The sequence below is a fragment of the Mustela lutreola genome, chromosome 2 (genome assembly GCF_030435805.1).
Source record: "Mustela lutreola isolate mMusLut2 chromosome 2, mMusLut2.pri, whole genome shotgun sequence".
Lineage (NCBI taxonomy): Eukaryota > Metazoa > Chordata > Mammalia > Carnivora > Mustelidae > Mustela > Mustela lutreola.
Window position 1 is genome coordinate 41,216,996 of NC_081291.1, and position 15,612 is coordinate 41,232,607.

At 39.7% G+C, this 15,612-nt stretch overlaps 1 long non-coding RNA gene across 1 annotated transcript; it reads right to left on the reverse strand.

Annotated features, from left to right (window-relative positions):
• Positions 1-13,385: 13,385 nt before the first annotated feature.
• On the reverse strand, positions 13,386-15,608 carry LOC131825790 (uncharacterized). The gene is made up of 3 exons (XR_009351308.1): positions 15,549-15,608; positions 14,023-14,111; positions 13,386-13,550 (listed from the first exon to the last, which is right to left on the reverse strand). It is a non-coding gene; the product is annotated as an uncharacterized LOC131825790 (long non-coding RNA).
• Between the last annotated feature and the right edge of the window lie 4 nt (positions 15,609-15,612).

Here is a 15,612-nt window from a genome sequence, read left to right on the forward strand (position 1 = left end):
TTCCACTCACCATCTCAAGATGGCTGTCAGAGACAATTAAGAGTATGGGTGTCTTTGCTCAAGCGCAGAGAGAGAAAACCAGATTCTGCCCCAAACCATTGGATAAAAGGGTTCCTACTGTCTGATCAGGCCAACAAGGTTGTGAGACTACCAAAAACATTTACTGATTGGTTTAAGTCTGAATTCCTGAACCAATCTCTGGCAAGGAAGAATTCATTTATGCAAATTGCTTAGACCAGTGGTTCATGGTTTTCCACTGGGCTGAAACTAGCCCTGTAAGGACATTGCAGAGGCTGTTATTTTCCTCACAATGATTTGGGGAAACAAGTAGATGAGAAGCTAAATGTCTTATGGAGGGTAAGGGAACTGCAATAGAGAATCATACAATAATGAACTGCCCTCTTACCTGTAGGACTTTCAAAAAAATAACAACGTTATGGAGGGGTACCTGGATGGCTCAGTCAATTGAGCTACTGACTCTTGGTTTCAGCTCAGGTCATGATCTTGAAGTCATGAGATCAGGGTCATAAGATTGGGCTCCTCACAGAGTCTGTTTGAGATTCTCTCTCTCCTTCTTTCTCTGTTCCTTCCCTTGCTTGTGCTCAGTCTCTAAGATAAATTAATAAATCTTCTAAAAAAAATAACAGCCTTATTGAGATATGATTCATATGCTATAGTACTCACCTATATAAAATATACAGTCTATTCTTTTTAGATTATTTAAAATTTTGCAGCTCTAATCACAATCAATTTTAGAATGTTTTCATTGCCTCTCTGTGTGGCAAATAGACTCCCACAGCAATCAGCCTCCCCCCACCCTCTCATCACCCACAATACCTAAACTACTTCTGTCTCCATAGATTGGCTATTCTGGGCACTTCCTACAAATAGAATGAAACAATACGTGACTTTTGGTGACTGGCTTCTTGGCATGTTTTCAAGGTTCATCCCCCGTTGTGGCATGCATTGGAGCTTCATTTCTCTTTAGTGCAAATAATATTCCATTGTATGGATATACCACATTTTATTCATGCATTCATGAGTTAATGGCCACTGGAATTCTTTCCACTTTGGGACTGTCATGAATAACACTTTGGGAATTCATGTACCTGCCCCAGTTTTTGCAAAGCACATGTTTGCATTTCTCCTGGGAATATAACTAGGAGTGGAATTGCTGGGTCATATGGTAACTCTATGTTTAAGATTTTAAAGAACTGCCAGATTGGTTCCCAAAGCATTTTTATTTTTCCCTGACCTGCAAATGGAAATGTCCTTGTTTCTAATTATTTGTATTAAATGACTCCGATTTACATATAAACATAGAGCCTTGTTTTGTGCAGTCATTGGATGAAATGAGGGCAGGCCTTACTATAGGCTTAGTTGGAACTTTACTAGGAAGTGGTCACCACTTCAGAAAAATCACATCACTGACAACTGCACTGTTTGTTGTATTGGAGTTACCAAAAAAACAAAAACAAAAACAAAAACAAAAACAAAAACACAAAAAAAACCCACACCTTATATCCAGTCTATGCCAGTGGCTCCCACCAGACCTGATTGTTCCCACCACCCACTGGCAATGACTGGAGTCCTTTTTGGTTGCCTGAAATGTGGAGTGGAGGTGCTCCTGACATCTAGTAGGGCATTCCCCACAATAAATAATTATAGAGCCCCAAGTGTCCACAGTGCCAAGGTTGAGAAATCCTAGTGTATACTCAAAAGTTCTCTGATTCAGACTGTATCTTCCCTCGAGCACAATCTTCCCACTTGTCATTGTATACTTATTGGAGTCAGGCTAGGCGTTTTCTGATCGAAATGCATATAACTTTATTAAATGAAGTGTCTATGTGTCTTTTACATGGCAGTTAGGGAATTAGACTGAATTTATAAAATATGTATTCCTGAATTTCATTTCATGGTAAGTACAGGGGATACTACAAATCCTATAAATCTGCTAGGGGAGTCAGTGGTTTGGACCTCTCAATTCAACAATGGGAGCTGGGTGGATCTTCTGTAGACCGCTGAGCCCTGCAGGGAAATGGTGGGTGTGGAGGGGAGTTGGGACTCTCTGAAGAAGGTAGGGCAAGGAGAATGCTGGGCAGAGAGTCAACCACGTCTGCTATGGTTACCGATGTTTGCCAAGATCCTGGTTTTAGATCCCTGGGTAGCCTGCTTGTATTCTCCACCTTCTTGCCAAAACTACCCTTGGCACCTTATAACCCTCCATATTCCCTTCATCCTTCCTTCCTTCTTTTTCTTTCTTTCTTAAACTCATCTCAGGAAATTCTGTCATTTGCAACCAAAAGGAACCAGAAGTAAAACAAAGGCAGGTGCAAAATAACTACAAGTGGTGGGGGGTGGGGGGGAAAGAGCATGGCATTCTCAATCTCCTAAACTTCAAGAGGGACTGTCACTGATATGATTTAAACCTGTTTTTCCCACTGGGTCTTATCAGCACCAGATGTTGCGATGGAATGTATCCATCCAAGAAGATGACAGTAGATGGAGAAACTTAACTTGCATATTGAGACTGGTGCAAAGCTTGCATGTGGACAGCAGAGCCCCCACAACAAAAGAGCTGTCATGGGACGAATAAGAGCTGAAAATATTTCCTGCCTCTGGGAAGTCGGAGCTATGAAATTTTGTTCTACTCAGCAATCAAGCAACACATTTCTTCACTGGTCTGTGAAGAGCAAGGTAGTTCTAGAGTTGACCAGTTAACTCTTTCTTTGCAGTTCAAAACCTTCCTGTGCAGAAGCAATGCAGCCTATATATGCATCCCCACGTGAGCATGTGTAGGTGAAATTCAGATTCCTAGGTTCTGACCTAAGGGATAACTAGGATCACAGGTCCGGCCGGTATGGAGCCTGTATTGTAAACAAGATGCTTCCCCCTCTCCCTTCCTGTTCCCTTTGAATCAAGCTTCGATAATCGTCCCGGAGATATTATTTGGGTCTTTTTCCCTGACTGAGGCAAGAGTTGGGAAAGAAAATGCTGCCAGAGTTTTTCCTGCTGCAGGGAGCTTCATCAGATCTGTCTGTCAGCTCAGCTTTCTGGCCCAAGAAGCTGGCTCTTCTGGGGCTGGCTGACGTTGCCTCTGTAATGGAATTTCCTTTGCTGCAGAACCTGTGGCCTGCATCCTGCTGAGCACAGATTCTGTGGCTACTCGGTAAGAGTTCCTTAAACCAGCCTCAACTAAGCGATGGTTAGGAATGGGGCGCGCAGGCCTTGAGAGCACACGGATCGCAGCATGGACAGCAGGGACAGCGGGGCAATGGCGAGGAGAATGCCCATCATCACCCCTGCGGGGTGTGAGGCCACTGATCATGCCAGCAGCCTTATGAAACGTGCTCTCATGCCCCTATAAAAGAGTTACTCTTGATAAAGACCAGGGTTTGAGAATTTGATGGATGTATTTATATATGTATCTAACCCCTGATGGGCTGAGGTTTCTGTGTTTCCAACGGACTTTGATGTGGAGGAGAAAGTACATTTCAGCAAGAATTCCATGCGGGAGAGAAGGCTTGGGTGCCCTCCTCCACCCTCCAAAGACTTCTGAATCAGATAGAAAGCAGGTCCTGAGGATATGAAAAGTTGAAGTGCTATAGAAAACAGTAATTTCAGCTGGGATCGCTGGTGGGTGTAGAGAGATGACTCAGATTCATGAAAGAGAATCAAAGAGATGCTGGAAAAGAAAAATGCATTTGGTAGCATATGGTTGTTTTACACTTTTCTTGTTGGGAATGAGGGTAGGGTCGTCTAGAAGAGGGAACCTAGGCCATGCAGTAATGTTTGGGTAAGGTAGAGAGGTAAGTGCCTCCTGCCGAGGCCAGAAATAACCTCAGGAAGAAGGGTAATCTGTCTTGGTAGTAGAAATTTCATACCACATCGATGCCAGCTCTTCATGGATAGCAAATATCAGAAACTCAGGTCACCTCTGCTCATCCTGAGATAGACATTGCCAATGGATCACAGCATACCTTTTCACTCTAGGCAGCCATTAACAATCAGTCAAGGTCAATCATGATGAGATATAAAAGGACACTAAAGTATTTGACCAGGGAAGATCTGAGAGGATATCTTAGACTAGATGAGACGCAGGAAAAACTAACATTATAGAAGGATTCCAAAGCCTCGGGAATTTGGAGAAGATTCTCTGATTTCTTTCTAAACCTTGTATCAACATTAATAAAATCAACTATTATTTATCAGAACTTTCCATGCACTGAGCTGGTTTTTGTGTCATTTAGACCTCCCCCTAGAACTGTGAGGGGCTGTGATTCCCATTGTGCAGATGAGGGAACTGAAACTCAGCAAAGTTAAGAGGGTCACACAGAAGTACAACTGCAGGGGGTCAATTTTAAGCTACCACTCAAAATCCAGAGCCCATGGGCCCAAGGAGATCTCTCTCAGTCTAAGTGAGCCTGCGGTATCGTGAAGGCACAGCTCAAGACAGACTTTTGGCCAGCTCCCTCTGATTTGTTTATCCCCTAAATTACCTGTGCAGAGATTTCTGCCATCCACCATCTCCCTTCTCCCTGACTGTGGAGGATAGCCTTTGTAGTAAGGAGAAGCATGCAGAAACTGTAAGCTGACACCTCGCCTTGGTCATTTCCATGACTTATGAGCACTTCAGACACACAATTGCTAAACACTCTTGCATGATACTCATTTTCCTCGGATCCCAGCTGCCTGGGAGTTCGGAAAAAAAGCTGGGGCCAGCTCTAGGGTCAGCCGAACGAACAGATGGGGATGCGCAGAGGTGACACACGATCATTCCTTGGCATCTGCTGGGCCTGTCATGGCTGCTTTGGCAGGCTGATGCCTTGACCCAGCTAATCCTGTTGGTCATCCTGGGCCGGCTGTGTTGTGTCACTCATCCCAGCCCCTAGGGTAACTTCTGATTACAGAGGGTTTCTTTCCTTCTGAATGTCATGCTGGTAGTGTTCTGACTACCTGCTTCAATTTTGGCCTTGGCTTGGCCTTCAGCCAACAAATGGCCCATGCATAGGGCTAAAGGAGTATCTAAGATGCCAGATTCTAGGTAGTTTACTGATAACATTAGTCTATTTCCAGGCCAGGAGAGGAAGGGCCTGGAAATAGACTAATGTTATCAGAAACAAATTAGTGCAATTGTAATTTGAGCAAAGCTATACAGGAAAAAGGTATTTCAGGAACAGATACGTGAAGACCCAGAAGCAGGAAGGAGTTTGGCTTGCTTTAGGAACTTGAAGGTGGCCACTGGGGCTGAAGTGTAATAGGCAGTGGGCTTGGGGCAGGAGACTGGAATAGGTTGGGTCATGTAGCATCATGCTAGAGAGCTTAGCTTGTGAGTTTCACTGGAACAAACTAAGAGGTTTTAGGCAGAGGAATGGCATAATCTGGGCAATGTTTTCAAACAACTTGTTTTTCTGCATTGTGGAGACTATTTTGGTCAGAGCTAGAGTGGAGGAAATAAGATAAATGAAGAGGTTATCACAATACCTCAGGCACACTAAGATGGCTGTAATAAGAATGGAGAAAAGTCAGAGAGTGGGAAAAATTATTGTTTCTGGTCATTTGGGGACAAAATGATGACAGATGAATGGCCTGGTTGATTCAGCTTCTCCATCGTGAATTTAAAGATTCGGGGGGAAAAATCTACTTAGAAATTGTGTCTAATTATGTATTATATGAGAGTAATCAGGTAACTACACACAGATTTTCTATAAAAATATTCACTGCAATGCTGTTTTCAACTAGCAAAAAATTATAGTCTGAAGGTCCCAAATATCCTACCTAGGAACTTGTCTAAGATATCACAATTTATCTGTATAATGGAATTTTATGAAACAATTATCAAAGATGAAATAAATCTATTGACATAGGCAGATATTCATAATACAGAAGTTGAGTAAGGCATATTTAAGATAAATATGGTTGATATGGTGCCATATTTTGGATGACATCTGCATAGAAAAAGAAATCTCTCAGATCATACCCAACCAAACATTCATGGTGAACACTGGGTGGGAGAAATCATAGGCAGTTATGAATCTTTTTTTTTTCCTATTTCTATTTTCTGTTTATTCTATTGTGTACCAGAATGTTCTTTTGTATAACTTTACAAAGTAGTGGATTGGTAGTAATTGTGCTTTTCTGCCACACATACTGCTTTACTCATTGAGCTTTGGCACATGACTAATATGTTCTTTTCTCTTTGATCTTGCTCATAATCTTCATTTACTTCCTTCTGGAATATCCTCCCTACTCTCTCTTCCTTGTATCTCTTCTATAAACAGGGTGTGGCCGTGTAATTTCTCATGCAAACTGGGACACTTTCATAAATGAAAGAAGTCGATAGGATACCACAATACAGCCAAATTGGTACATCTGGTCAACCTCTTAAAATCCTTTGCTCATTTGGCATCTCTTTCGTAATGCTCTCTCTGCCGTTTTTATACTCCATCCTTTGGCGATAGTAGTCAACATAGCTTTTGTCTTGTGTTTTTTTCCAGATAGTCATTTTCATCTTTGATTGTTATTGACCATTTCACCTGCCTGTGTCTTCCTTCTCAGCTAGAGACAATAAGCTGTGACAGCAGACACAATATTATCCACCAAGCTTTCCTGACTTTGATACCTAATAAATGCTCAATAAATGTTTTCCTTATTTAGTTGTAAAATTATTCTCTCATTCCAGGCACCTGGAAAAAAAAAATTACTCAGATGAGAAAGAGAGTTACAGCAAGCCTCTTGGGAAGGTGTAGCTAACAGAAACATAGCCAAATCAAGCCAGGTTTCCAGTTTTCCAAGAGTCAGGGAGCCCTATGGAAGTACTCTAACCCAAACTGTGGAAATTGGGAACAAATGCTTTTGGAAACTTCACATGTTTGGGGGCGGGGGTTTCTTTACAGACTTGTAGGCCACATGGCGGTTTCAAGTTTTGGTACACAAGGCTTGGGAGTGAAAGTCAGATGTGATTAAAAATACACATCTTACAGATGTCTGGATGCTGTTCAAATCCCCAAAAGTGTGATAGAAAACCCAGTTGCTTTCCAGATTTTTAAGGCAGGGAAAAAAGGCCATCGTGGCTCCTTTGTCTCCTTATTGAATGGGTATGTTCAAGTGACGTTTTAAATTTGTAGTGTTATCTCAGCTGCTTGTTTACCTTTTTAGTGGTCCTGCTCACTGCCCTGAAACTGAAAGCAGGGTAATTGGGGGAACATGTGACATGTCCCAGGAGATGAAAAGTTCTCATTATTTTTAGCATATGCTAAGTAAGCCTAGGTAAGTGCAACACACTATAAACACAATTTATGGAAATGAAAAAATATAAAATCCTGGATACTACCTCCCTGATACCAAAATAGAACAGTATTATTTTTTTCAGCATTTTCCTATGTTCTTATTTTTAAAAAGAGAAGTTATATTTTATTTATTTGACTTATTTTTTTTATAAACACTCTCTAACCATATCCAGCTGTCTGGCTTTGTTTATAATAACCTGTTTACTCATCATCAATTTAAACATAGAATCTGAACATCTGTCTCCTTCTACCCCAACTTATTTGCTTTCAGTCTTCATTTCAGCTTGAACTTGAAGATCAACATCTTTTTCTTCTGGGCTCAAAGGAGTTTTGAGAGGTATGTTTAATTTAAAAATTCACATCCCACCAACCGCCCCCCCCCTCAGAAAATAAAAAAGGAAAAAAACTGGTCTCTGTTACACAGAGAGAAAACAAAGTAGGAAAGAAAGGCACTTTGTTTTGCCAGACAAAGACAGGCTATCAATTTTCATAAATCTGCATTCCCAAGACAACTGCTCACGTCTGGTAAGAGGTCCATTTCTTTGAACTTACATACCAGAAAGTATTTTTTCCCTTGTCTCAGAAGGCTGAAGAATATAGTTAATAATAGTATATGTAGAACTTAAGTAATCGAATACAGATAATTTTGTTAATTTCAACAATTCTATTTTATAAGGATGGGGTTCCTTGGGGTTGGGAAATTGGTCCAGAGCTAAGTAAGGGAGCCCTGAACAACAACTTAAACACGCTCTCCAGTTTCTAGAAAACATTCCTTGCCACCATCATATGTGTTTGTGTACATTTACATGTCAGTTTGTTAATTATAAGATGGACACTTAAATATATTATTGAAACAAGGGGAATCTGGCACAACTCTGACAGGATTGGCTAACTGTATTAAAACTGTTTTGTTTCAAAGAGTCAAATCTTACTAATATTTACTGGTTTTGTAAATGTATATGCTGTAAAGTCTTATAACTTTTGTGCTTGCTCTTTTCTGTCTCCCCCTCTAGTTTTAACCACCGAATAACCAACATTCTTGTACACATACAACCCTAACCATACATACATACCAACCTCAAGTATGCATATGTATAGTATCTGTCAGCCTTAATCCATTTCCTAGTGAAGTTTTATAGCTGGGTCTTTGAGACAGACAGGGCTCATGTTACTAAGACTGCCTAATATACATATAGCTCATTAAACAATGAGAGCTTCATAAATCACTAAGCATAAATAGCATAGATCAGTTGATGCAACATACTGAAAGACCTAGGTTTTAAAATGAATCATTGTTCCTGCATATTCTAGTATAGGAGAGTCCCACAGTTGGTTTTTAGAGTCATCCAGACCAGATTTCTGAGGATGCAAGTCATTTTGTATGCCCAACAGACATTTAGCTTTCTTGGACTCTTAAGGATTTTGAGTCAGCAGGTTGGGGTAGATCCTCTACAATGTGTAGAGTATAGTCTTGGTTTGGGAATGGCCAGGAAGCCATTCAAAGGGGCTTCAGATAATCTTCATGGTGGGGTGGTTTGGGGAGCAACACTAGACCTTTGCTGTTCAGAGTGTGGTCCATGGATCAGCAGCATTGGTATTACCTGGAGGTAGGTTAGAGACAAAGAATGTCGTGCCCCACCCAGGTCTACCAAGTCAGAATCTGTATGCCAGCCGCATCCCTAGGTAATATGTATGAACATTAATGTGAGAGAAGCACTGTTCTAGACCAGTATAATGATTATCACTGTCTTCAATATAAATCCATAGCCCCAAACTCCATCTTATTTTATTTTATTGTACTTTTTGGCAGTTCAACATATCCTATAACTTCATATTGTGAATCTCAGTTCAGGGAGTATGTTTTCATGATGCTGAACTTATTGGTTGAATCAGTTAGTCTGGTCAGGTAAGTGGTTAATTTTGTGAAGACATAAATGAACTCTCAAAAAGCCCCAAACCATCAGCCAAGATAATTATTCATTATGTCAACCAAAATACCTACTTGAGTGATTGAATCATTGCCATTGCAAAGCCTTGTTCTGAGGGGGCACTATGGTGATTTGCCATGACAACAGCAGGACTCACCTTGTATGTTTTCACTGGAGTCATGGTGTGTGGGTTAAAATCCTGGAGTTTGGGAAGGAAAAGAGGTGGGTTTCAGTTCTGGTTTGTCCACTTATTACCTGCATGTTCTTGGGTATTTTTTCCTCTTTGAGCCACAGTTTCCTGATGTGTTAAGTGGAAATAATAAGAGGCTCTGCCTCCTCGTGCTTGGCATATCATACCCATGTTATAAAGGTCAGTTCTAATGTTTTTATCATTGGAAGGGTTTTAGGAACTAGTTGTTTTGTTTTTGAGATGTGGTTTACTATAGAATTCACACTTGAAAATGTGTAGAGTATAGTCTTGGTTTGGGAATGGCCAGGAAGCCAGGAAGCTTTATCATGAGCAGTCTATGTAAATATAAGTAAATTAAGGAGAATTGAGTACATCTCATTTAATTTATGGATCTTGGTAGTCCTTTTGAAGAAACCCAGGGGATTATCCAAGCATATATGAATCCTCTACTTGAATTCTGGATCTGATTCTCATATACCTGTGATTTCACGTAATATTTATTACTAAGCTTGTAAGAGCCATAGGACCTTTGAATAGCATTGGTTTTCTCTGAATTATTGAATGGCTTTCCTGAAGGGGCATTGGAGTAAGTGGCAAATCACAGCGCAGTTGGCCTGGCTTCTAGCCCAACATTTGAATTCAGTAGTTTCCAATTAAAGTGAATTTTCAGGGCAAGGGATATATAAATGCCAAAACACATAGCCTGGAGCTTGGTGGTAGGGGGAAGGAGCAAAGATGGTTCCTTTGGTAATTGTGTATGTGTGCACAAGACTCTTATCCATACTCAGCTTCGCCCCAACTTGCTTCTTCACCTCCCCCTCCCAGAGGCACTGCCCACTGTTTGGTCTCCTCAGTATTTGGTAAAGTCCCTTGTGGTATTAACTCCAGAGCCAATTCTCAGAAAACATTTGGGGTTTCAAAATCATTTTTCCTCCAATAATAACTTGCAAGAGGAAAAGAAATACAATTGATGATAGTAACATTTTTTTAACTGACTCAGTACATTTGTTTTGGTTTTTATGTGGGTGTGAATGACTACATTCATTATACATATACATTACCCAACGGTAAGCCACTTTCAGTCATTTACTCTTAATCACTGCTGGTAACTGTAGAAATGATTTGATGATATATATTGAGATTTGTGAAAGTTTGCATTTTTTTGAACATTTTATTTGAACTAGTGATCCTCAGGTTGATTAATAAGTATCTGCCTGCCCTTAATAGATTTTCTTTTTTTTCCACAGAGTTATGGGGTAGCAATTTTGAAACTACTTTCTGTGTAAACTAGGATTGAACAGATGAGTAAACAGATAGAAGATAGTAGGAGCAATAGTTGAGATTTTAGAGAAGAGAGTTACAAATACAAAAAGGGCAAAAATTAGAATAAATCTTCTTCTGTTAAATTGGAATTGACAGTCATTTCAATAGTAGGTCATATAATACTCATTATTTTTTTAACATATATAGCTATGGATACAGTCCTAGAGGGATACAAGTACCTATATACACATACTCATGAGAGAATACAAATTTGTATTTTCCAGCTCTGTAGGTTGAAAGAGTCTAGAATGAGTAACACTTTGGTGGCCACATGCATTCCTATTTTGGTCTCAAATGCCATTTTCCCCTGAAAGGAACTAAGAGCCCTTGGAGAAATAGCTGATTCTAGGGGAGAGGCAACAACAAAAATGAATAAAAAACAATATAGACTTGGAACTTCATGCTATGTCTGAAAGTAAGAAATGTTCAAAGATTTATGGGAGTATGCCAAAAGGACACGGCTATCAACATAAAGGAACTTCCACTAAGTAAATCTGGAACACTTGGAGTATCAAAGTAGAGATAATAATAGACTATGACCCATTAAATAAAATAGGAAACCATGAGTCCATATAGCTATAATTAGTTAAGGAGAAGGAAGGGTTCTCCTTCTAGGAGACTATAACTGAGAAATGCAGAAAGAAGGATGGCATCAGAAAACCACCATATGGCAACTATCTCAGTAACAATGAATTCAACCTAAAATAGTCAACATATGCTAAAACCAATGGGTCAAAGTTTGAGGAGTAATAGATATTTCCCTAGTTTTGTAAAATATGTATTAATTACAAAGGAGAAAAAAATGTATCTTCACAAACGAGAAACGTAGCAGACACCACTTTAACCAAAGGGTCAAAGTTGACATCCTGAGTAATGAGACAAACCTACATGAGGAGCCTTATGATGTGATGCTCTGAGCACCCCAGCTACAGTATTCTTGTGGCAAATGCATAACCTAAAACCACTTGTAGGAAATATTTGAGCAATCTGGAGTGAAGGACATTTTACAACGCATGGGCCTTTATTCTTTAAAGATATCAATATTGTGAAAGACAAAGGACAGTTGAGGAATTGTTCTAAAGGTTTTATTTATTTGAGAAAGAGAGAGCCCATGCACACGTGGAAGCAAGTGGGAGAGGGGTAGAGGGAGAGACTCTCCAGCAGACTCCCTGCAGAACACAGAGCCTTATGCAGGGCTCCATCTCAGGACTTAAGATCAGGACCTGAGCCTGCAACCTCAGCCAGACTAAAGTCCCACGCTTAACTGACTGAGCCATCCAGGCAACCCTAGGCATTGTTTTACATTACAGAAAGCCAGAGGCTTATGACAACTGAAGAAAATGTATGATCCAGGATTTTATTTGCTATAAAGACCATTAGTAGGACAATTGGAGAAATCTGCATAAATTCTTTAAATTAGACCATATATACCATCAATGTTAATTTTCTATCAGATTTTTATATGTGCTTCTATAGGAGAATATCTGTAATTTTAGGAAATAAACACAGAAGCATTTAGGTGTTAACATGTATCATGTCTGTCAGTTACTCTTAAATGGGAGAGAAGAAAGCTTGGAGGGAAGAGGGGAAGGCAGAAGGGAAAGGAAAAGAGAGAAAGAGAGGGTTAGGGAAATGGAGAGGGGGACAGGGAGAGGAGGTGGGGAGAGAGATTCGTAAAGCAAATGTGGTGAAATGTCAAAATGTGGGAAATCTAAGTAAAGGCATGTAAGGGATTATTTTGTACTCCCCTCCGTCTAACCTGTAAATTTAAAACTAGGACAAAATGACAAGTTAAAAAAAATGTACTTTTGATTGGATAAGTTCACTTCTAAGAATCTCTCTTCAGTATATAAGAGTACAGATAACAATTTATATACAAAGTGTTTATTATAGAATTATCTACAATACAAAACTAGAAATAATACATATATAAACTAATAAGAGAATGTACAAATGTTTAGACATAAGCATTTAAAAATACTATATAGTTAGTGAAATGAAGTTTTTCCAAGAAATTTAATTAAGTGGAAAATACTATAATGATAATAATTATAAATATGAACTCAATTATGCAAAAATATATATAAACTAAAAAGGAGGTATACTAATATGCTCATGGAGCATTTCCTTAAAGAGAAGAAGTGAAGATTGCTTTCTTAAAAATGTATTTATTTTCATACTTATTCATAATTAACATAATTCCAATAAGAAAGAAAGATATTTATTTTCATAGCTTCTAATTTAAGATTCTGTTTGATCTGAACAACTGTGAGGTTTTCAGTAAAAGAATATGGTGGTCATGGGGTGCCTGGGTGGTGCAGTTAATCGTCGTTGGATTCTTGGTTTCTGCTCAGGCCCTGGTCTCAGGATCATGGGATTGAGCCCTGTGCCAGGCTTTGTGCTTTGCATGGAATCTGCTTGGAATTCTCTCTACCTCTCTCTCTCTCTACCCTTCCTACTTACATTCTCTCTCTCTCAAATACATGTATAAACATTAAAAAAAAAAAAAAGAATATGGTAGTCAAAAACTAGAAAAACTTTTTCAACTACAAAATTACCTCAAATATGGGCACTTTAGAGACCTCAATTTATAAATTAGCATACTAATTAGAAATGTTGACTTGTCAACACATTGGTAGTTTAATTAATTTTTTGCTACTTTTATTTCAAAGTAATAGGATTATACTTACTCTTCCTAAAATACACATTTCCTTGTTTCAGACTGACCTTCTCTCTACTAAACACATGTACATTATACGTCATTCTGAGATGTGAGTTCCAAGGATGGGAAGTGACTTCTGATAAAATGGCAGATGCTTTCTGTAGAGGAAGGAAGACTTCATTATAGGGATGGTAGCTATGATTTCTCCCTCATTTAAAGAGCTTATAAAATGTTGGCAAGGAGAGACTTTGCTGAAGATAACATAGGAACATTTTATTTATTTATTTATTTATTATTTATTTATTTATTTATTTATATTTTATTTATGCATCTGACAGAGAGAGAGACCAGAAGTAGGCAGAGAGGCAGGCACAGAGTGGCTGGGGGGGGTGGCGGGGAGCAGAGCAGAGAGGCCAATGTGGGGCTCGATCCCAGGATCCTGAGATCATGACCTGAGTTGAAGGCAGAGGCTTAACCCACTGAGCCACCCAGGTACCCCTTATATAAAATATAAGAATATTTTAAAGAGTTGCTAGTCAGGAGTAATTTGATATTTTAACAATGGTTGTGGTGAAGGATGTTGGGGCAATATTTCCAAGGCTAGAACCTTTTCTTTCAAAGCAGACACACCTATTGTTTATTGAGGATTTCTTCTTCACATGGGGTTGATTCAGGCAACTTTTTGAAATAACAGAGATTGTTTAGAATGTTCCACATTCCTGAAAGAAGATATTAGGAGAGAATTCACAAAAAGGAACACTTATTAAGCAAAATGAAAAACGACTTGGTTGGATCTCATCAAAACAATGTTGGTAAATGGAAACCAGTAATATCAACAACTATTAATATGTATTGACCATATACTGTTTGCCTAGTGCTTTGCCTGCCTCACCTTCTTTATTGTTAGTTCCTAAACGGGATTGCCCAAAAAAGTTCAAAGTAAAGATTGTCTTCCAATAACTTAGTACCATCTTCTATGCTTAGTACCCAAATAGCTCAAGGAAGATAGCCTGGATAATTTGTTTATGGGAGATAGAAATTGAATTCAAGCAAGAAATCCCGGAAGTTGGGCATCAGGTGAGCCAGAGGATTTGGCAAAGGCAGGCATGAGGCAATGTTTCCATTAGGGATGATTGGAAAAGAAAGAGGCTGGAAAGGAAATATCCATGGGCTGCTGGATTGCCAAGAAGAACATGACTCACCAATGAGAGATTTGTTATCTGAGCCTCTAAGTCCCTTCTTGAAAAGTAATACTTCTCCTGAGGTGGATTGGACTCAGGGAGAATGAGATGTGGGAATCTGGACGGGTTCCATTTCGAGGGGGAGTGATACCAGACTACACTCTGCCGCCAGTACCTTAGAGGAAAGGTATTGTGTTTCCTGTGGACTTTGTTATAGATGGACAAGCCTGATGGACAAGTGGAAGCAAAGGAGACTAACCATTTCAAACGAGAAAATCTTCCAGTGAGCCTTTACTCATGCCTGCAATCTGTCTTTTCTTTCTCCTCCTCCTCCTCCACAGTTTTTCCCACATGTCGAAATCCTGCTTTAGTTTAAAGGTCAACCCACAAATACAGTCTCCAGAAGTATCTTCCCTGATCTGCTCCAGAAACGAATGGCTCTCTTCTTGGTGCTTTCATTTCACTTCCCTTATTCCTTTTGTCACATCATGTCTCGTGCTGCCATGGCTTGCCTTTTACTTTAGCTATTGGCATAGACGTCGGTCTTTGATATCATGAAAGCTCTTTGAGGGCAGGGACACATCTTATCCTGTTATCCCTAGATCATCACTCAGTGCCTTGCCCAGATAAAAGATCAGTAAGTATTTGTTTGTGAAGTGGCCCATCTGTGCCATATGCTTTCACAAAGTGAAGATTATGAACAGAGAAGAGGCAGAGTGTGACAACAGGCGGGCAAGATGGAATAGATAACAGATCTAGGAACACGAGAGAGAGAAGTCAGCTAGCTACACCATTCACTCTCTTTCCTCTAAGATGTATTTGTGAGTTGATCTCAAGTCAGTAATGACACTTAAGGCCTTGAGAATCAAAGTGAGGGCCTCACCGTGCCGCTGGAAGAATGCTGGCTTCAGACTGAGTGTCTGCCCACCTGACTTTCAGAGGGCATCTAAGTGCCATGCACCTTATCCTCCTCACCTGCAAAATAGAGATGAAATACATGCCTTCCCTTTGCACCGGCTTGTGGTCAGAACTCATGAGG